Source organism: Papio anubis, chromosome 7, assembly GCF_008728515.1.
Source record: "Papio anubis isolate 15944 chromosome 7, Panubis1.0, whole genome shotgun sequence".
NCBI classification, from domain to species: Eukaryota; Metazoa; Chordata; class Mammalia; order Primates; family Cercopithecidae; genus Papio; species Papio anubis.
This window is the reverse complement of record NC_044982.1, coordinates 126,494,373-126,516,975: the sequence shown is the minus strand read 5'-3', so window position 1 is coordinate 126,516,975 and position 22,603 is coordinate 126,494,373. Positions and strand designations below refer to the sequence as shown.

At 46.9% G+C, this 22,603-nt stretch overlaps 1 long non-coding RNA gene across 1 annotated transcript in view; it reads right to left on the bottom strand.

Annotated features, from left to right (window-relative positions):
* The window catches only part of LOC116275802, a 162,987-nt gene that overhangs the window by 128,594 nt on the left and 11,790 nt on the right, over positions 1–22,603 (bottom strand). Inside the window, exon 2 of the long non-coding RNA XR_004185135.1 lies at positions 8,452–8,594. This is a non-coding gene — a long non-coding RNA (uncharacterized LOC116275802). The remainder of the gene's footprint in view (positions 1–8,451; positions 8,595–22,603) is intronic.

Below are 22,603 nucleotides of genomic sequence, written 5' to 3'. Positions count from 1 at the left end.
AGGTTGCTGTGAGCCGAGATTGTGCCATTGCACTCCAGCCTGCGAAACAAGAGCGAAACTCCGTCTCAAAAAACAAACAAACAAACAAAGTACAGACAGACACAGCCCTTCCACCTGACTCCAACAATGAAAAGTTAAATGTCCCAGGCCATGACTTCATCAGCGTGGATAGGGTCAGGCCAACAGTTGGTCACTCTGCGCTGACCACTCCTGAGCCAGCAGCAATTTCTGTGAGTGCTCCCGTGCGTGCTCTTCCCCTTGCATGGAGTACTCTTCCCTAGACGCCTTTTACCTGGCAGCCTTGCTCTCATTCTTCAAGCCCTTGCTGAAATGTCGACTCTTAAGAGATCATCCAGAACAGCTGCCCCTCTTCCTCTACTACACCTTGCTTGTCTGGTTTCTGCTCTCACTCCAGGGCCTGAGACAGAGCCTGGCCCACAGTGATGCTCAGTAACTATTTACTCAATAAATGAACGCACTAGGAAAAGCAAAGCAAACACATCTAAATACTACGTCTAGGTATAACCCCATCCGTGTCAAAGGCATAAATAACATTATTCATATTGCTCTATACATCACAGCAGGAGTCTGGAAACTGCCTACATGCCTATGTACAGAAGAATAGGTACATAATATGAACAAAATGAATGAGTAGCATACTACAACGAGAATGACAGACCCACAACTCACACGAAGAGAAGATGGAAGCAAATCTCACAAACATCATGTTGAACAAAACCAGAAACAAGAGGACACACTGGGCAGGTCCATTTATATTAAGTTCAAAAACAGGCAAAACTGGCCAGGCACGGTGGCTCACGCCTGTAATTCCAGCACTTTGGGAGGCCGATGCAGGCGGATCACGAGGGAGTTCAAGACCAGCCTGGCCAATATGGTCAAACCCCATCTCTACTAAAAAATACAAAAATTAGCCGGGCATGGTGGCGTGCGTCTATAGTCCCAGCTACTTGGGAGGCTGAGGCAGGAGAATTGCTGGAACGCAGGAGGCAGAGGTTGCAGTGAGCTGAGATTGCACCACTGTACTCCAGCCTGCTGGGCAACAAAGCGAGACTCTGTCTAAAAAAAAAAAAAGCAAAACTAAGTCAAGATTATGACTGCAGGAAGGCGGTGGGTGCATCAGCAGGGGTAGCAGGGGTCTTCTGAAGTACTAATCGGGTTATTTCCTGAGCTGGATGCAGGTAACACAGGTGAGTTCAGTTTGTGAAAATTCATCAAATCATCCATTTATGATTTGTGTTCGTTTCTCTATGCTCTATTTCAACAAAACTTCATTGCAAAGAGAGAAAACATGTCTGAAATAAACATGGAATTCTTATTTTTCTTAATAAAGCCAGCTGAAGATTCCTGTCCATCACGAAGACTGGCACCTGACATACAGCTTCCCTTGGATGAGCAGCACACAACACCTGCCTCTTCGCACAAGACCATGTGGCTAGTTATTCGGGTGAGGTGTGAACACATCAAATACCCCCCGAAGCTGAAACCTGCTAGGACACATGGCTAGCTGCTACAATCTTCTTCCCCCTTTGCAGCCCTAGAAAGTATGGGTCCCGATAAATATCAGTGGCTTTAAATGGAAACAGGTGGTAGGCATGTCACTGCCTGAGGCTGAGGCAGCACCTGGGCAGACATCTGAAGCTGCAACTCTGCTCAGAGCCTACAGAGTTGAGGTCCTGGATCACGCCAGAGGGGGAGAAGAACAATCATGGCTGACCTGCTGCCTCTTTCTAGTAATTTCTTCCTTTTAAATTATGTCATGAAAATTGATCATTCAAGGGGAAAATCCTCTCTGAGGCAAGGTCAAAAAACTACATGAGTAACAAAGCAATCGCTTTGGCTAAGCTTTGGCTCACTCCAAAGCTTAGGACCTCAGACACTAAGTGGCCCCAAGCCAACTGTGACCCAAAGGACAAGCCCCTGGAAAAGGATCACATTCGGCAGAAGGAAAGAAAAAAAATGAAAGCCTGCCCCAGGACACCTACTAAGACTCAACTCAAACTAAAGGGCCCAGACAAGTGTTGGCTGGATGTCATCAACCTGAAAAATAGAAGTTTAAACTTGACTTGCCTAGCATACCTGCGCGCGTTCATTCACACACTCATACACATAGGCATGCACGCTTTCCATTCAAACTCCAGTAAATTTTCCTCTATCATAAAGTTTTAACTGACTAGGATGTTCAGGGCTTGGGGAATAGTATAAAGGTATCGTTACTGATCTATAAGACACAACCCCTTTTAAAATAAAGTGCATTCTTATTTTGTCATCCTATTCATACTCTGCCTCACAGGGCAGACAAGAGCAGACAAACTGATCTCCATTTTACTTAAAAAAAAAAAAAGAAAAAAGGCCGGGTGCGGTGGCTCATGCCTGTAATCCCAGCACTTTGGGAGGCCAAGGTGGGCGGATCACGAGGTCAAGAGAGCGAGACCATCCTGGCCAACACGGTGAAACCCCGTCTCTACTAAAAACACAAAAAATTAGCCGGGCGTGGTAGCGGGCGTCTGTAGTCCCAGCTACTTAGGAGGCTGAGGCAGGAGAATAACTTGAACCCAGGAGGCGGAGGTTGCAGTGAGCCGAGATTGTGCCACTGCACTCCAGCCTGGCGACAGAGTCAGACTCCATCTCAAAAATAGTAATAATAATAATAATAATATAGATTCTACTGCTTTCCACATAGAGCTAGTGCCACATAAACCAGCAGACCCCTGAAATGGAGGTTTAGCCACTAATAGCCTCCCCTCCTTAGGTCTTCCAGCCACCAGAGAGGAGGGCAGAGGTAGGAGAGGGATGCAAAAAGGAAGAAATGCTGATTAAGCAAGCTGGGACTTGCAAGGAGAGTCGCACTCAAGCCCTGCATCACCCTTGAGTTTTTTATTTATTTATTTATTTATTTATTTATTTATTTTGAGACAGGGCCTCATTCTGTTGCCCAGGTTGGAGTGCAGTGGTGCCATCATGGCTCACTGCAGCCTTAACCTCCTGGACTCAGGTGACCCTCCCACCTCAGCCTCCGGAGTAGCTGGGACTATAGGTGTACACCATGACGCCCAGCTAATTTTTTTTTTTTTTTTTTTTTGGTAGGGATGAGGTTTTGCCATGTTCCCCAGGCTGCCCCCTCAAGAAGATACTTCTTAATTAAGTATCTTCAAGAGGAATCTCTCCCTTCTAGAGGTTTGTGAGACACTCCAGGAATGGCAAAGAAAAACCATGACAAACCAGCAACACCTCTTTATTAACAAGTCATCAATGTGCCATCTCTCATTAGGCCCAGCTCGGAAGGAGAAACTGGAAAGGCACAAGGAGCCAAGTCGCCAATGTGAAAGATTCCAAATGTACTATTTCTAACACCCATCTCAAGGAATCAGGGAGAGGCGGCGGGCGGCAGGGGTGGAGGGTGACCCCACCTGACCCTTAGCATGGAGAGACACTGGAAAAAAGGCCTGGGCACAAGAGTAAGCCTTGTCCCCACTGGCCATCGCTGCGTAAGCCCTCACTCCCACCAATGAGATGCCCACGCCACTGCAGAGGTGGCACTCTGAGAACCACCAGCAATAGAGGCTCTATTGTTGACTCATACGAAAACTTCAGAATCCCAAGAAAGAGATGCCAAGGCCCAACAACAGTGGATGAGGGACCATTGATCAGACCTGACCATCAGGTCACTGTCAACTGAAAAACATTTTTTTTCCAGTTTTCTGGCACAGTTGCTTCCAAACTATCCCAAACTTCCAAAACATGGCTAATTACACAAGGTAAATGAGTCATGACAAATGACACAAAGGAAAAACCGCAGGAATCCATTCTAGGTGCTCACTGTAGGAGGTGACACAGGAGAGGGACCCTGAAGCCGAGCAGTGAAGTGGGCAGAATGGGACTTCATGCTCCCTCCAGCCCCCAGGACTCCCTCACCTGCCAACCAGCTCCCACGCAGGTGCAGCATTTTTGCCTGTGCACCCTCCTGCACTCCTCCCCTGCTGGCCGTGGCTTTATCATCTAGACACATGGAAAACCCCAAAACAAAGCAGCCAGCTCCCTGCCTTGCCACCAAAATGTTGTCCGTCTCCCAGCAAGAACTCTCCCTGGGTCACTGGAAAAGGCACTTCGGCCCCTGGAGGTCTGACCCCCAAGGAAGATGGGACCCAGTTCCTCTGCAGTCACCAGCCTCTGCCTTAAAGAATCTGCAGTTCAAAAATCTCCAACAACCCCTGCTATGAACTCAATCATGTCCCCTCCAAACTCCTAGGCTGTGCTGGAGACAGGGCCATAGGGAGATAACTAGGTTTAGATGAGGTCATGACGGTGGAGCCTTCCACCGTCATGGTTAAGAGGAGATGCCAGAGAGCCTGCTTGTGCATGCACGCTCGCACGCTCTCACGCTCTCACTCTGTCATGTGAAGACGCAGCCAGAAGGCAGCTGCCTGTAAACCAGGAAGAAGGCCCTCACCAGAACCCAACCACGCTGATCTCAGGCTTCCAGCCTCCAGAACCGTGAAAAAATTTCTATTGTTTAAGCCATCCAGTCCACAGCATTTTGCAACAGCAACCTGAGCTAATACCTTCCCCAAGGAGATTCCCCTTGACCAAGAGTAGACAGGGCCACAAGCAAACTAAACAGTGTGTCAGACATTCACAGGTTGTAAAAAGCAGCTTGTGAGCCATGATGCCCTACTGTCAAATTCTCCCCCACCCTGAATGCCCCATCCCACAGCTTGATGGCCTAATGTCAGAATGTCAAGGAGCCTTGAACCCCCCCTTTTCTGCCCCAGGGCAGCAGAAGGGGACAGCGCCAGGGAGAACCTGTGCAGTGAGATAACGGATGGAACAGGAAGCCCCAGAAATGGCCACAGAACCTTTGTACTTGTGCAGTCTCAGGGAGATCAGAGTCTCTGAAAGCATACTAACTATGTGACAAGCCCTCATTCCCAACCTCAACACTGGGAATCTAAAATTAGCCAGAGAAAGAGTCTACTCAGCTCTGTGTCTCCTACACAGGCCCTGATAAGTGTCACTACCTCCTTTGGCAATAGCCTGTCTTGTGAGTGCTATAAATACTACCTAAGCCTACCCAATGTGAATTATGAATACCAAGAATCATTTCAGGGTTTTCAGGCACTGGCTATGTGACAGGGGTATCAAATTCAAAGTCGCCTGCACAAGACACATACCCAGGGAACACATAAATCCCTCAGGTCCAACCCTGCATTTTAAACGGTGGAGAGGACTCACTCAAGAGCACCTCCACCTTCCGTGCGGCTGAGGCTGCAGCTGCTACTGCTGCAGCTCTGAAGAGCCGATGAAACGCTTTTCACCTTTTGTCAAATTGCTAGGAAGTAGGAGGCTGAGAGAGATGAGAAGCTTGAGATTATAGAAAAGGACAAAAAGGAGTTTTGGCCTTCTTGGATATTTAGATCTGGCTCAGAGCTTTCCAGTGAAGAGGCCCTTGGAAAAGGAAGGCTGGAGAAGCAGTAGGTACTCTCCAGATGATCCAGGGCTGTTACTTGTCACTTGTCCCCTTGGGGGCTTGATCCAGTAAGGTTCGTTTTTTTTTTCTTGAGACGGAGTCTCGCTCTGTCGCCCAGGCTGGAGTGCAGTGGCGCCATCTCAGCTCACTGCAAGCTCCGCCTCCCGGGTTCCCGCCGTTCTCCTGCCTCAGCCTCCTGAGTAGCTAGGACTACAGGCGTCCGCCACCACGCCCAGCTAATTTTTTTTGTATTTTTAGTAGAGACAGAGTTTCACCGTGTTAGCCAGGATAGTCTCGATCTCCTGACCTCGTGATCCACCCACCTCAGCCTCCCAAAGTGCTGGGATTACAGGTGTGAACCACTACACCTGGTCAAAGGGTCTTTTTTTTTTTTTTTTTTTTTTTTAAAGAGTCTCACTCTGTCACCCAGTAGGCTCTTAATAGATGTCTGTGGATTGAATTTCAGTTTTTTGGGTTTCTGGGGTTCACAACTGCAGACCCCTAACCCCCAGGAGCAAGGCCGGCTGCACTGGTCTGCAAAAGCAAAGTGCCAGCCAGACTCCCCGCACCTGGCCGAGAGGTAAAGCTCAGGCACAGGGAACAGGTGGAGGGGTAATGGCTCCGAGGTCAGGATGCTGGGGAATGGAGATGTGTGTCAGAGTCAAGAGAGATAACAGAGGGGGACTGGAAAAGAGCCCATCAAGGCATATGGAGTCCCAGAGGCAAAAGGGAGAGAGGGTGTTAGAGGATGATAAGCAGTGACCCGTGACGGGCAGCCCCAAGCAGGGCACCTGGGAACAAACTGTGAGATCTGGCCACCAAAGGGTTGCTGGAGGCCTTCCAGAATGGCGTTCTGGCATAGTAGTAACCGCAGAAGTCCATGAGGAGGAACGAGATACAGGTTACTCTTTCTAAAAGTCAACAGACAGCTCACAACCGACACTAGGCCAGTGGTTAAAAAAACAAACAAAAACATTGCTCCCCATACAGTGTGGCGCCCCAGTCTTTTAACAACCCCTGTGCTATCTGACTTTCTCCCACTGTGCCGTCCCATCTTTTTTTCTTGGTTCATTCAGTCTCTCCTGTCCAGAACATCATCTCCCACTGGCTTTTTGACATTCTGCAGATTGCTGAAGGCGCGGCTGAAGTGCACCTCCAGGAACCCCTTCCTGAGTTCCCCATCACATCCCCTCCATCGGGTACCTCTCTCCTGACCTGGAAACTGCAATATTGCTGACCCACACACTCCTGCAGGCAGAGTCGGGGACTCGCTGCCTCTGTATCACTCTCAGGAGGCACCACAATCTTTTGCCCACGACAAACCCTCAAAAAAGAGGAGTCCATTGAATACAGTGGTTTCCTTTAAAAACAGTTATTTTTCTCCCTCCTTTGCTCAAATTCCTTGTGCTTAGTAACAGACATAACTGCCCACCACAAAACCCCTGTGTCCAGGATTTCACAAGTTTGATTCTGCCACCCCCCAGGGGGAGGAAAAGTCAGGAATAAGCTGTGTGGAGGGACCTGGGACTGGGAGGATGACAGTGTCTATCTCTTCTCTCCCCACCTGCCCCGATGTCACAGGATCAGCAGAAGGCAGGGTCTTGGGAAGAATGCTCTGGAAGCCATCTGAAAGAGTTCAGTCCCTGCTGGGCTACTCTGGGCCACTCCTTTAAAGGGCTGAATGAAAGAAGCCAGTTTTCCAGTGTCTAAGGCAAACTAAGGAACTGGACCTATCTGCTCAAAACTAAACCCTCCCTCTCACCCATGCCCTTGCCCTCTCCCTCACCCCCTGTGTCAAGCTGAACTCCTATGGAGACGAGCCAGAGGGAGACTCGCGGAAGGGATGGGGCACAGGGGCCTGTGCTGCACCCCACTTCCTGAAACACATGCTCTAAGGCATCTGCCAGACATCCCACCTAAATGTCCAGACCTAAAATAATCCCAGATAATAATGACCAGACCTAAAAATAATCCCATACCCCATGAGGGTGCCCCCACCTGGCATCCCAAAGTTCTCACAGAGAACCCGGCCAGAGAACCAGCAGCCCTGCATGAGACGGCCCTCAGGTCCCAATCATCCAAGCCCCAACCAGACCCCTCCAGACTCAGGTCCCAATCATCCAAACCCCAACCAGACCCCTCCAGACTCAGGTCCCAGTCATCCAAACCCCAACCAGACCCCTCCAGTGAGTCTGGAAGCAAAAGCACTGGGCATTAAAATGTCAGGGCCTGGCCTCCCGAAGTGCCCCCTCGCCTCTTCCTTCCCTTTCTGCCTCCTTCCCGCACAAACATTTGCTGGAGGATTGCTCTATAAACTGACATCATTGGAAAAGAAACATCCGGAGTACAATCTGAGTTGAGTCATTAAACATCACAGCATCCCTTAGGGGAAGCAAAAGGCCAAACTGAGCCACTAAATGCTAGGGCTTCAAAACCCCAAAATAAAGCATGTCTACCACTGCTCTGAAGGGAGCATCACATGTGACCATCTCCTCCGAGCCACAGAGGCCCATGCAGCAGGCAGCCACTCACACTCCTGCACGGGTGGCCAGGGGTCAGCCCCTGGCACCTGGGGGTGGGCCCGGCCTGTGGACAATAGCAGCAAAACTGATTTTATCCACCCACCCACCGGCAGCTGCAGGAAGGGCTCACACTGTTTGCAAAGCCTGAGAACTATCATTTTATGTCCTCCAAAACACCGAGGAGAAAGCAAACCAGTCACAGGAACCTAGATCCAAAGGGGAGGAGGTAAGTGAAAACCAGCCACACAGAAAACACAGAGAGAGGGATTCAATGCTGGCCTGACTTACTCAGGGCAGACGCTTTGCATCAGTTGCGTTTTTGTTGAATTCTCACACGGGGGGCTGATTCAAAGTACCACCACAAAATAAATTCGAGGACAGCTGACTGTTCATTAAACAGGAAGGGACAAGAGGGAAACTTGGAATCAACTTTCAATTACTCACACTACTTAAAACCACCTCTCAGCAGCTGGTGCAATCAGTCAGCAACATAAACCATGGCCAGGGGCAGATAAGCAGCTGGATCTGGGTAACTCTTCAAGAACTGCCCTCCTTCAGTCCCTGCTATCAATCAGGTAGCCCAGCACCTGCAAAGGAAGAAAGGGTCTTGTATTAGAGCACACTTTTGGCACCTGCCATGTGCAGATCATACTCTCATTAGCCAGTACTCGCTGCTTGTTTCTCTGAAGACACAAATGACAGGAGTCTATGCAGCTACTTTCCAAGCCTACTTTTAGGATCCAAGTTAATATTCTACCAAAAAAAAAAAAAAAAAGTAGGTTGACAATGCCAAATGGGCTCTCTCTCTGCACCATCGAATCTACCCATCTCTCAAAATCTTTCTAGCCAGCTGCATGCCCTTTTACCAATGAGCTGCTTTATTGTGTGTTCACCGTTGCATCACCCAAATTTAGCAAGCAAAAATTGAGGAAATCTAATTAAACTTGCATTTCAGGTAAACCACAGATAATTCTGCAGTGTAAGTATTTCCCATGCAATCTTTGGAAGATACTTATACTATAAATGATAGACTGCTTATCTGAGATTTAATTCACCTGGGCAGCCTGTAGTTTATCTGGCAACCCTGCTTCATCTTCATTCCAGAGAAAACACTAAATCCCAAGAACAGCTGGAAGCAAACTTCGAGAGCCTCCAGCTGCCAGCCCATTCTACACAGAGGATTAGGCAAAGCAGTACACCCACCCCGCCACTCCGGGCAACAAGGACAGGCAGAAGGGAGCAGGAGGGTTGCCTCCAAAGGAGAGGCAAGTCAAGTCCCTTCTCCCCTTCTTAACTTATTGGACTTACTCAAAATATCGACACAGAAAAATGTGAACTTAAAAATCAAATGCTGTATGATTCCAATGATTGAGGACCTAGAGTAGTCAAAATCATAAAGACAAAGTAGACTGGTGGTTGCCAAGGGCTGGAGGGAAGGAGGATGAGTGGTAATGGGCAGTTTCAGTGATACAAGATGAAAGAGTTCTGGAGATGGATGGCGGTGATGCTGCCCAGCAATGTGAATGTACTTAATGCCACTCAACTATACACTTACAAATGGTTAAAGTAGTAAATTTTATGTTATGTTTATTTTTACCACAATGTGTTCTTAAACTTTCGATTTCCTTCTCATTTCCAGCTTAGCCAGCTCTTTCTCTCTCTTGTGTCTACTTCATCTCTAAGTTCATGGAATAGGTATCTACTGAGAACCTTACACAATGCAAAAGGAAATCAAATCAGCAGGATACAAATGAAATGCAAGGAAGGCCAGGGCAGAGGGAGGAGCAGGTTTGCAGCCAGGGAGAACATTTCGCAAGCCGGCCTGGCTCCCGTCTGTCTAGGCCTCGGGGCTCCCTGCAGAAGCACCCTCACAACTCCACTATTCTTTCACCCTTGGTGCATCCTAAGGGCCTTGGCATCACCTCATGCTCAGCTCTAAGAAACGATCCAGGACCAGAACCCCACAGGCAATGAAGCTTGTCTCCACAGGCGCCAGGGAAGCCTCCGGGCTGGAGGACACATGGTCTCTGCAGTTAGAATCACCCTTTGCCCAAGAATATCAACACGTACACACACACACACACACCCCACTTCTGACTCTGGAGACCCCTAAGCAGGCATCATGTCACATAAATATATGATCTAAAACTGCAGGTCGTCTGCCTTGGAGGGTGTTTGACACAAAACAAGACTTGGGGCACTCTAGCCATGGCTCTGATATGTACCACCAAAAGATAAAACAGAGTCAAGGGCAGAAAGCATTCCTGAAGCCCATGGACCTCTGCAAGGCCCAAAAGCTAGTTGAGGACAGGAGCAAAGGCTCCCTCACCACAGTCCTGGTCAATCCCTGGCCAGGTAATCAGGTTTGTGGAGCCAATTCCTCTTTTCTTTTTATGAGATGGAGTCTCGCTCTGTCGCCCAGGCTGGAGTGTGATGGCACCATCTTGGCTCCCTACAACCTCTGCCTCCCGGGTTCAAGCGATTCTCCTGCCTCCGCCTCCTGAGTAGCTGCGACTACAGGCACACACCACCATGCCCAGCTAATTTTTGTATTTCTAGTAGAGATGAGATTTCACCATGTTAGCCAGGATGGTCTTGATCTCCTGACCTCGTGATTCGCCCACCTCGGCCTCCCAAAGTGCTGGGATTACAGGTGTGAGCCACCGCGCCCAGCCCAGTCAACTCCTCTTAAGAATCCAGATTCTCCTTGGCAGCCCTTACTTGCCCACCCAACCCTGACCTGGCCAGACTGCCACAACTAGCCCCTCACACCATGCCCTAGACACATGGGGCAGTCTGCAGACTCCAGGGGCTAGCAGTGGGGCTGTGGTACACATGGCCCTTAGAATCACATCAGTGTGCCCTGGTCCTCTCCTGGACTCTGCTCTGGGTCTGCAGTAGTGCCCAGGAATCTTCAAATTTAGCAAGAACCAGGCAGGTCAGACACAGTGGCTCACACCTATAATCCACTAAAGCACTTTGAGAGGCCAAGGTAGGAGAATCACTTGAGGTTAGGAGTTCAAGAACAGCCTGGGCAACATAGCAAGACCTCATCTCTACCAAAAAAAGAAAAAAAAAGACCACTCCAGGCAATTGTAAAGGCAGGGATCCTCAGACCATACACTAAAAGAACAAGAATGGAGAAACAACATTTGAGCTAAAAAAAATAAATAAAATAAACAAAAATAACAAAGATATATAGATATATAGATAGATAGATAGATAGATAGATAGATCGATCTATATATATGCCAGGCATGGTGGCTCATGCCTATAATTCCAACACTTTAGGAGGCTGAGGTAGAAGGACAGCTTGAGCCCAGGAGCTCGAGACCAGCCTGGGCAATATTGCAAGGCCTCAGCTCTACAAAATTAGCTAGCTAGGCATAGTAGCACACAGGAGCTAGTACTCAGCTACTCAGGAGGCTAAGGCAGGAGGATCTCTTGAGCCCAACAGGTGGAAGCTGCAGTGATCAGTGTTCATGCCACCACACTCCAGCCCAGATGACAAAGTGAGATACGGTCTCTCTCTCTCTCTCTCTCACACACACACACACACACACACACAAACACACACAGAGGATGGGGGCCACTTAATGATGTAGGGCAATACTCACAGATGTTAGGTTAAAAAAAAAGCTGAATCCCCAACTGTATCTCCTACAGGGGACTATCTATGCTGAATATGTATTTACATACAAGTTCAACTCGTGCCCCAGTTAACGAAAGGATATGCTTTCTATAAACACAGTGACTCGGATACACCATCAGCTTCTGGATTTGCCTCCTTGCTAGGCTTCAGATATCACACTCCAGTGCACAAGCAACAATTCCCCACTCATACTCCATCCAAGGGTAGGATCTAGTGGTTGGTGGGGAGAAGAGCATTTCAGGCAAGGAGTCTGAGTAAAAGCCAAAAGGTGAAGACTCTACCGAGACCCACACTGAGAGGTCAGCCTGGAAGCTGAGAGAGCCTGGAAGACAGAGGAGAGATTCTGCAGGAGACACTAGAAAACATTAGGAGAGTAAGTTGGGGTCCAGGTACAGGGGCAACTGGGAGCTACTGAAGATTTGTGAGCAAGAGAGTGACAGTGGCAGAACTCCACCAGGAGCCCAAATTCTTTTACAACCAGGACAGAGAAGAAACAGCAAGAAGGAATCAAGGGGGAAGTTGTGATTTCAGAAAATAAAGACAGAAAATCACGGAACCATGCACTTTTGATTGTGAATGCCAAGCCTGGAAATATGGCTACTTGCCAACTTTCTCTTGTCCTTTCTACGCATAGCTTTGGCCAAGGTTCTGTTGTTGTTTTCTCAAAGACGGGGTTTGGCTCTGTCACCCAAACTGGGGTGCAGTGGCTTGATCATAGCTCATTGCAGCCTCAACCTCCTTGGGCTCAAGCAATCCTCTCACTTCAGCCTCCCAAGTCGCTGGGACTACAGGCCACGTCCAGTAATTTTTATTTTTATTTTTTTAACTCCTGGGCTCAAACAACCCTCCTGCCTTGGCCTCCCAAAGTGCTGGGATTACAAGATGAGCCACCACACCCAGCCTGTTTTTAAAGGGGAATTTGGCCCTGGGAGGACAGGGATTCTCCACACTAGAGCAGTCCTGATCCAAAAGGTGCTGCACAGGAATGTTCAACTTTCCTGCCCTCTGCCAGCTCATCTACTGGGCTATCAAGTAACTACTGCAGCCCCAAGGATCTTAGCAGAGGAGAGAGGAACAGGAAGAAAGCACTTCAGCATCAGGACCAAACTCTTGACAAAGACCCTCCCCTAGAAACAAGATCTGGGTCATGCATAAGACTTTTCAAGATCTGCGCATGGAGGAATTATAGCCCCAGATACCCCTCCCCATACCACTCACCAATCCATTTGGGTCCCCTCCTCTTAAGACTTGCTGCATCGCCGGGGCTTCTGTTGATGAGTTAAGCCACTTCATTTCAGGTTTTGAAAACTAATGCTCTCTGACATGTTATTTTTCCTGCTGTCAAGGAGTTTAATACCCAGCATTCACTATTTTATATTAAAATCAGTTATGATTTTTACTACACATCAAAGCTCATTTTCCCCTAAAACTGCAAAGCTGAGACACCACTAAGGAATGCAAAAGGAGTAAGAAGCCAGTTGCCCTGCAAAATTATGCAACTAATGTCCTCTCTCTGAGGAAAAAAGCAGCCCCCTAAACAAATAAAGAAGAAACTCGAAGAGCATGCTCTATAGTAGTTTTCTCCTGATAGGATGAGCTGCACTTTAACATTTTAAACTAGGTCAGTACATGAGTTCTGATGTTGAGCTTTAAAAGGACTTGCTTGCTTCAGATTTGGGATAACATACTAGTGAATCTAGAGACTGCTCCGTGAATGACTATTCCTAACAACCAAAGCTTATTTCTAACATTTTGTATCTCATTTAAAACAAACCTCAGCATTTCTCTCTGTGATTAAAAATAAGCTACGCCACAGGATTACAACGTCCATGTCTTTCCCTCCCGCTGCATGTCAAGTGTTCTCACCCTTAAAAGTAATAAACCTGGCATCTCTCTGTAATAAATAATTCCACACAGGTTTTAGAAAAGCAGCACATGACAGAGAGGGTACTGGAGGAACAGCAAACACACAACAGAATAAACCGAATCCAGAGTTCACGTGAAGCTCCTTCAGCCTGCCCAGTGCAAGCCTCTTTCCTCCCTGGATCCTTCTAATATGATCATGCATTTCTATAACTACATTTGCAAATGAGTGACTCAATAACTGCTACCTAATTCTGTAAAGCAATGGGATGTACTTGTTCAAGGGAAGCTATATGGAATTAGGCCCTTAACAACTGGGAATCCCGTTACTCCTCAGTGCTGTGGACTGGAGCTGATAGCACATAGATCGCCCAAGCCTTCCCCAGGGCAATTGAGAGGATCCAGTGAAATTTAATGTAAGGAGGCACTATGCACGCTCCCTGGGCCCAATTAGAGCCATGCTGCTTCTGCTCCAAGTTCGTCCCCTACATCCAAGGACTTGGCACCTGTTGGAAATACAGATTCCTGGGCTCCTCATCGGAGGATTCTGCATCAGTGGCAGCCAGCCCTCGGCCAGCCTTTGGAAGCTCAGTCCTGGCCCACTCACAGTGAGGAAATAGCCAAGTTCTATTCTGGTGTCATGAGCACCTCATGGTAGGTAGCCCGTCAGACTGAGCAAGCCCAGGAATTGGCTTGTAATGGGACATAGCAGGAACAAAACCAGAAATGCACATGAGTGAGTGGGGCGGGGCCCGAGAGCCCTTCATAGCCTCTGGGGATTTAGAACTTGGGAGAAAAGTTAACCCTGGGCCGGGTGCAGTGGCTCACGCCTGTAATCCCAGCACTTTGGGAGGCCAAGGGGGACGGATCATGAGGTCAGGAGATTGAGACCATCCTGGCTAACATGGTGAAACCCCGTCTCTACTAAAAATACAAAAAATTAGCTGGGCGTGGTGGCGGGCACCCGTAGTCCCAGCTACTTGGGAGGCTGAGGCAGGAGAATGGCATGAACCTGGGAGGCGGAGCTTGCAGTGAGCTGAGATCGAGCCACTGCACTCCAGCCTGAAAAAAAAGAAAAGAAACTCTGTCCAAGGAGCACTTCCAGGAAAAAGACTGAGCCTCAGAGATTTTGAAGTGTGAAGCATCCACCACTCCATTCCATTCACTTGTCTCACAGCTCAGCCACATGCTGTTTCCAAGTGCTCCTCCCAGCCTCTCCCTCCGTGCAAACCCACCCCAACATTCTGGACCCACCACCTCGTAAAACTTTCCTTGGCCATCCAGGCTGAAACTACCTCTCTCACCTTAAACTTCTAACACACTTAGCACTAAAACCGGCTTCCCAAATTGCACTTCATTCAATTAGTGAACAGCTCCTCACTTAAAAAAAAAAAAAAAAAAATTAAGGGCTTCTTGAACAAAGTCTGGCAAACCAAAGATTATGCAGCTATGCGTTCATTATGGAGATTTATTAAAGGCCTCAAGAAGGCTTTAATAAATAAACTGTTTAATTTTTGTTTGACCCAACATTTTCTAAACTCCACTGACCTAAAAACCCATTTGTTCAGGAAGCCCTATTAACTTCTTGCAGAACTGATGATCCATGTTAGAGTTTGGGAAATGCTGATCTATTCCATTCATCTAACAACTAATTATGCCATGTCTGACTTGAATGGTTATTTAATCTTATTTCTTCAGCTCTGGGTGTATTTACATATTATCTTAAGTAGAATATTCATTTGAGCTAGAAGCATGTCTTACATGTCTTTGAACACCCTACAGCCCCCAGTCCAGCCCTTGTAGAGGTTCTGAATACATAGATTGATTTGTAAGCATTAGATCCAATAGTAAAAATCACAGATGTGTCTTAGAATGCAAAAAGTGTTTAAAATCACAGCGATCAAGTTCCACTCACTTTTTATATAAGAAAACTGAAGTCCAGAGATATAAAATAGATCATCCAAAGTCACAAAAAAGTCAATAGTGGAACCATGACTAGAACCAAGACCCAAGTCTTCTGACTCACTAGCTAGTGTTCCTTCTGTGATTTAAATAAGCCTTACTCTTCCAGACTCCAGCTGGTTTTCCAGCAGGTAAAGGAATCTAAGGTATTCTAGAGATCTGAATACCACAGGCAGTAGGACAGAGGCATACCAATTACAAAAAATTAAAATACAAAAAGAAGACCCAAGCTCTGCTAAAATGGGAGTTAGGCACTCTGAAGATTGGAGAATGCTTATTAGGAGTTTAAGACTACAAAGCTCAGTATCAAGAGTATCAAGAAAGGGCCAGTAGGCGATGGCTCATGCCTGTAATCCCAGCACTTTGGGAGGATCCCTTGAGCCCAGGAGTTCGAGACCAGCCTAGGCAACAGAGTGAGCCCTCATCTCTACTAAACATTTAAAAATTAGCTGGGCGTGGTGGCATGTGCCTGTAGTTCCAGCTACTTGGGATGCTGAGGTGAAAGGATTCTTTGAGCCCCCCAGGAAGTCGAGGGTACAGTGAACTGTGATTGGGCCAATGCACTCCATCCTCGGTGACAGAGCAAGACCCTGTCTCCCCCAGCACCCACCCTCAAGAAAAGAAAATCAAATACTGACATTTGTAATTTGTATAGCTGAGTAAGACACTTGACTGACTTTTTATTGGAACATTACATTAATAGATTCAGCATTTTACTTCTCAGCTACATTTATGTTTACTGATACAATATATGTAAGGCCTGATTATAGTCAAACAAATGCTACTTAAGGATGTGTGTGTGCACCAGTGTATTATGCATGTGAGTCACTGTTTGTTCCTAAAGAGTTCCAATGATGAAACTATGACACCTCTTATTCCTCCACCAGTCTAAAAGTATCATGAGATAAACTCTAACATATATAGCATATACGTTAGAGTTGCTTGGAGGCAGAAGGAAAGGGAGTTGTTATTTGCTAATACAGATTTAAGACCTCTAAAGGTGGAGGTGGAGGTGGAGGTCACCGTAATGCCACAGGTGATTCCCATCCACAGGCAAGGATAAGAATGACTGCTCTGGAGGCCTGGGGTCAGCTGGGTCACACCTGCAGGTGCTGCAGCCTGGGCATTTCAACAGCTCCAGTTCTATCTTAAAGATCAATTCTGCTAACAAGGCCTCCCTGACCCCTGGTATCCCCAAGCCTGGTATTCTCTCTCCTACCCAGAACTTGACCTGGATAGCTAACACTGGGCATTTGCCTGGAACTCCATGGTCATGATACATAATAACTGTAATTTTGTTAAAGCATAGTGGTTCTTTGTACTTTTAGTTCATCAGTAAGGCCCAGTGGCTCTCAACCAACCCCCAAACATACACATGCACCAACACTGCAGATGACAGGCAATGCTGCACAACCCCACGTGCCTTTGTCAGCATCCAACACCATATGCACCCCAGCAGCAGCTGGCTTCTGCTTCTAGCCCTCCTGCCGCACTCAGTAAAGCACTTTGGAATTCATACGTGGGAAAAGCAATAATACAATAGTTGCTTTGCTTCCTTTTTCTAGTAAGTCCTCCATAAAGTCTAGAGCCTTAGCCAATAATTAGAAGCAAACGACTTTAACACACCTCACCATTGGTCATGACACAAGAGTGAGTCAGGACCATGCGGTGAAGAACCAATGACAGCACCAGTTACTAACAGCCTTGTGCTGGTGCCAGAAATGGAGACAAAGGCAAAAGGACTAAGAAAAGATGGTTCTTTAGAAAGCAGAAATACTGACCAATTCAAAATCTTCAAAGTCTACATTATTCCATTTTATAGGGTAAGTTATATGCTATGGGAGTATTCACAAATTTGAGAATTCAAAAAGCTCCAAGACAAAGGCCTGTGCGGCTTCATGGAACGTATTTCTTACATAAGATTCAAACCACTCCATCCAGAGAATGAAGTCATCTGAAGATATGGCCCACATGGGATTTGTCACCTCCATGAAGACCAGTGACCTCACATCATCGAAGACCAAGGCCATTTCTCAGATCTCCTCGTCCTGCCCTCTAAGCAGCATCCAGAATTACTAGCCTTACTCTGCTCCTCAGCATTTCCCTGGCCTGCCTTCTCCCTCTCTGGCTGTAGCTTCTCAGACTTCTTTATAGGTTCAAGCGGCTCCACCCCACCATTAGCTATTAAAATCCCTCCAAGGCTCACATCAGTAGGTGCTCAATAAACGTTCCTGACTGGACGGTAAACTGCTAACATCAATGAACTGCTAGAAAACAGATTCTCCCCTTTATTTGTTTTGAGATAGGGTCTTGCTCTGTCACCCAGGCAGGAGCAGAGTGGCATAATCATGGCTCACTGTCATGGGCTCAAGGGATCCTCCCAACTCAACGTCCCAAGTAGCTGGACTACAGTCGCATATCACCATCCCTGGCTAATTTTTTGTTTTCCGTAGAGACAGGGTTTCGCTGTTACCAAGGTTGATCTCAAATTCATGGGCTCAAGTGATCCTCTGTCCTCCGTCTCCCAAAGTGCTGGGATTACAGGCATGAGCCACTGCATGTGGCTCAGACTCCCATTTTATACACACCCTATAGATTGAATCTCAGATTCTCCAATCAGCAGGTGAATCTCAGATTCTCCAATCAGCAGGTGACTCAGATTTCCCCATCAGCAGGTGAAGCTCAGATTTCCCCATCAGCAGGTGAATCTCAGATTCCCCAATCAGCAGGTGAAGCTCAGATTCCCCAATCAGCAGGTAAATCTCAGATTCTCCAATCAGCAGGTGAAATCAGGGAAAATGAGGAAAGAATGTCCATACCCTAATCTCATCTCATCTCTTTCCAATGCTCCTTTAATCTAAAGTTTGAAGTTTAGGAATTTTAATAGATGCTGATTGGGCCTCCTTTGAGGTAGCTGCGAATACAAATTGATGAAGAGGAAAAGAAATCTTCCTTTATAGCTTTAATAAAGAGCTCATTCATAGCCCAAAATATGTTCCTATTGCCCAAGTGTTAGTATTATAACAAAGACGTAGAACTTTTACCAATTAATGTCACTGTCCAACAGAAATTGTTGATGGTGATAAAACAAATTAAAGTTGTATATCAGAACCAGTTAAGGAAGCAGGAAGGGCACAAAAACCAAACACTGCTATCAGAAGAGATAACCGAAGGCATTTATTAAACTGGATTGCCAAAGAATATAACAAATTTAGTATTAAATTATAACTACAGTAGTCTGAACAATGGCCCCCCAACAATGTTCATACCCCAATCCTTAGAACCTGTGAATGGTATCTTACATGGCAAAAGGAACTTTGCAAACATGATTTAGGAGAATCTTGAGATGGGGAGATTAGTCTGGATTATCCACATGCACCTCATGTAATCACAAAGGTCCTGAAAAGAGGGAAGGTAGAAGGACCAACGTCAGAAGACAGGAGGTGGGACAGTGGAAGGAGAGGTGAGAGAGAGCTTAGAAGACATGGCACTGCTGGCTCGGAAGACGGAAGATAGGACCACAGGCCAAGGACTGCAGGCGGCCTCGAGAAGCTGGAAAAAGCAAAGAAACGGATTCTCCCCTAGAGCCTCCAGAAAAATCACAGCCCTGCTGACACCTTGAGTTTAGGACTTCTGAACTCTAGAACCCCAAGGTAATAAATGTGTGTTGCCTTAAGCTACTAAATGTGTAGTAATTTCCTACAGCAGCAAAATGCTTGTTTTGATTTTATTTTGAAGGTTAGGTATTAAAATATAGAGAAAGAAAAAATGAAATTTTTTTTTTCCTATTATCTCACACAGCACACTCAATACTACACTTCTGGTCACCAAAATGTATGGGGATTTCTCCTCACACAGCAACCAAGCAGTTTCCCCGGTGACTCTCCAGCAGACATTAGCTGGGCATCCTCTAATTTATTTATTTATTTATTTATTATTTATTTATTTATTTATTTATTTATTTATTTGAGACGGAGTCTTACTCTGTCCCCCCAGGCTGGAGTGCAACAGTGCAATCTCGGCTCACTGCAACCTCCACCTCCCAGGTTCAAGCGATTCTCTTGCCTCAGCCTCCCAAGTAGCTGGGATTACAGGCATGCACCACCACACCAGCTAATTTTTGTACTTTTAGTAGAGACAGGGTTTCACCATGTTGGCCAGGCTGGTCTGCAACTCCTGACCTCAGGTGATCCGCTCACCTCAGCCTCCCAAAGTGCTGGGATTACAGGCATGAGGCACCATACCAGGCCACATCCTCTAATTTAACTCAATTCTGACATTATCCACCTGGACATGGTGTCGGGGTTGAGGGCTCAGTTCCACAAGACTGTGCCCTACAAGCCTCAGGTTGTGACCTGTGCTTCTGACCAACAGGCTATAAATCAGGGTTCCCATGACCCATCCTTAGGTTCACTTAATTTGTTAGAGCAACTCACAGCTCTTAAGGAAACACTTCACTTACTTTTACCCTTTCACTATTAACATTACAAAGCATAAAGATGGACAGCCAGATAGAAGAGATGCTTAGGGCAAGGTATGAGGGAAGGGGTGTGAAGCTTCCATGCCCTCTCAGTGGGGCACACCACTCTCCACGAACCTCCACGTGTTTATCCACCTGGAAGTTCAACTGAACCCAGTCCTTCATGTTTTTAACAGAGGTGTCATTAAACAGGCATGATTGATCACATCATTGGCCACTGGTGATCAATTTAACCTTTGGCCCCTCTCCCTTTCCCAGCAGTGGGGACTGGCATCTGAAGTGGGGGCAATCTTGTGGGGCTAAACCCTCAACCTGTGGGATCTGACCCTCTATCTCCAGGTAGATGGTGTAAAAATTGAGTTAAATTGGAGGCCATGCAGTTAGTGTCCACTCAAGACTCTGCCTTGAATAGATTTGTGTGGGGAACGCCCTCCCGCCCCAATGCACAATGGTGTCAGGGGTGTTGAGTGACTGTGAAAGGGTACAGAGTAGGACATAATATCTTGGTTTACTCTATCTTTACTTTACCTCAGTGTTTTCTGTTTACTTGTATTCAGGGGTGGGTTCACATGAAGCTCACACAAGTTAAAAAGCCAGGCATGGTTGCATGTGGCTGTACTCCCAGCTACTCAGGAGGCTGAAGCGCAGAGATCACTCGAGCCCAGGAGTTCGAGCCTGCAGTGAGCTATGATTGTGCCACTGCATTCCAGCCTGGGTGACAGAGCAAGACGGTGTCCCAAAAAAATTAGATCAGTAAATAATACAAATGAGCACAAGGCCTCGGAAGGGATCCCTCCATGTGAGGGGCCCTAAAGCTACACATCTTGCCAAATCCATCTCTGGTTGTACTAGAACCATGTTACACTCACCCACGCCTGACCCATCACTAATTCAATGGATTTTCATCAGGAAGTGAGCTTCATCAGGAAACACTGTCCCAGAGCATGAATGTGAAGCGGGCAGGAGATGGATAAAGCACCTGAGGAACCAGCTATCTATTATATACCAATGTGACTATATCCAGAACCCGGCTTTGTTTCCACAGGCTGTTTTCCAAGATAGAAATAGCCTGTTTTATAGACTGCTTCCTTCAGAGCAGTATTTGCTGTCATAGTCATTCATGCTTTCAGTATTTGCTGAGCAGTGCATGGGGAGGATACAAAAAATGGTTGAAACTGCCTCAAGGAGCAAAACTTTTGAAGGGATAAGAGATGTACACTGGTATCACACGCTGCTTTCCATCACAGCTCTACTTTAAAAGGGAGGTATCAATCATAAATAAAAGTAGGACGGTCAATAATTCCAGCTGCGGGGATCCAGGAGGCCACAGCCAAGGGCAAGACAGGGATAGGGGTAAAAGAGAACACCAAGAGAGGTTGCCATGGAAACATTCACCACAGCAGAGAAGGACAGTGAGGACAGTCAGCACCTTCCTCCCCAGTGTTCGGCACAAACACCACCCCACCCATTAGGTTAGGAGTCTATTACAGAAAACATGCTCTGCCATTTGGTTGTATTTACCGATCTGCAGACAGGACTATGCTCTTGCCAAGTTCACAATGCTGTTCTCCCAATGAATGAAACCTGTACCATACGCTTAAGAAAGGAGAGGGGGATGATATGTAAGAATTAGGGACAATTTGATCTCTATCTCAATCTTAAATGCAAGGAGTTTAAAGAAGCAAGGCATACCATAAATCCATGTTTCAACTCAGAATTAATTAAATGCTAACATTAAGTTACATACTCCCTCTGGGAGGCAGAAAGAATCAAGTTCATGAGAGGCCCAAACTGAGACTTGAAAGACAGGAAGACCATGAGATTGAGGAGACAAGTGAGCCAAGATATAAAATGAACCTGGGATAGACAGCAGTGTCCAGCATATGGCGGGTTCTTCATGAACATCTGTAAAATGAGTAAATACGAACACGCCTAAATCAAGTAAATGAAGAGACCATCCAGGTTATCCTGCCCTGTCTAAACTCCGGTCAGTGCCCTGGGAGTCCTGCTTTACATGGTATCATAGGCCCTGTTTCCGCACAGGGAGTTCCTGTCCCTAGAATAACCCTGACCCTGGTTAACCCAGAGACAGCTGAAATACAGAAACACCAAATATCTTCTTGCCCCCTAATTAATGGCCTCTGACTTCAAGCCAAATCAACTTTCGAAACTGTAAGCTCACTAGAATGAAGGCCAGAAATCTCAATGTTCACACAGGACAATGCATACCCAAAGGGAAAAAGTCTAACACTAGCCAGAGGCTTTCACAATTAGAGAGTCATTGACTTGCCATTCACCAGAAATAAACATTTATTCTCACTGTGGGGCTTCCAGAGGCTGGTGGCATGCTGACCCAACCCATAAAAACTGGCTAAGATAGAGGTGCACGGTGGCTCACACCTGTAATCCAAGCACTTTGGGAGGCCAAGGCGGGCAGATCACCTGAGGTCAGGAGCGCGAGACCAGCCTGGCCAACATGGCTAAACCCTGTCTCTATTAAAAATACAAAAAGTAGCCAGGAGTGGTGGCAGGTACCTGTAATCCCAGCTACTCGGGAGGCTGAGGCAGGAGAATCCCTTGAACCCAGGAGGCGGAGGGTGCAGTGAGCTGAGATTGTGCCACTGCACTTCAGCCTGGGC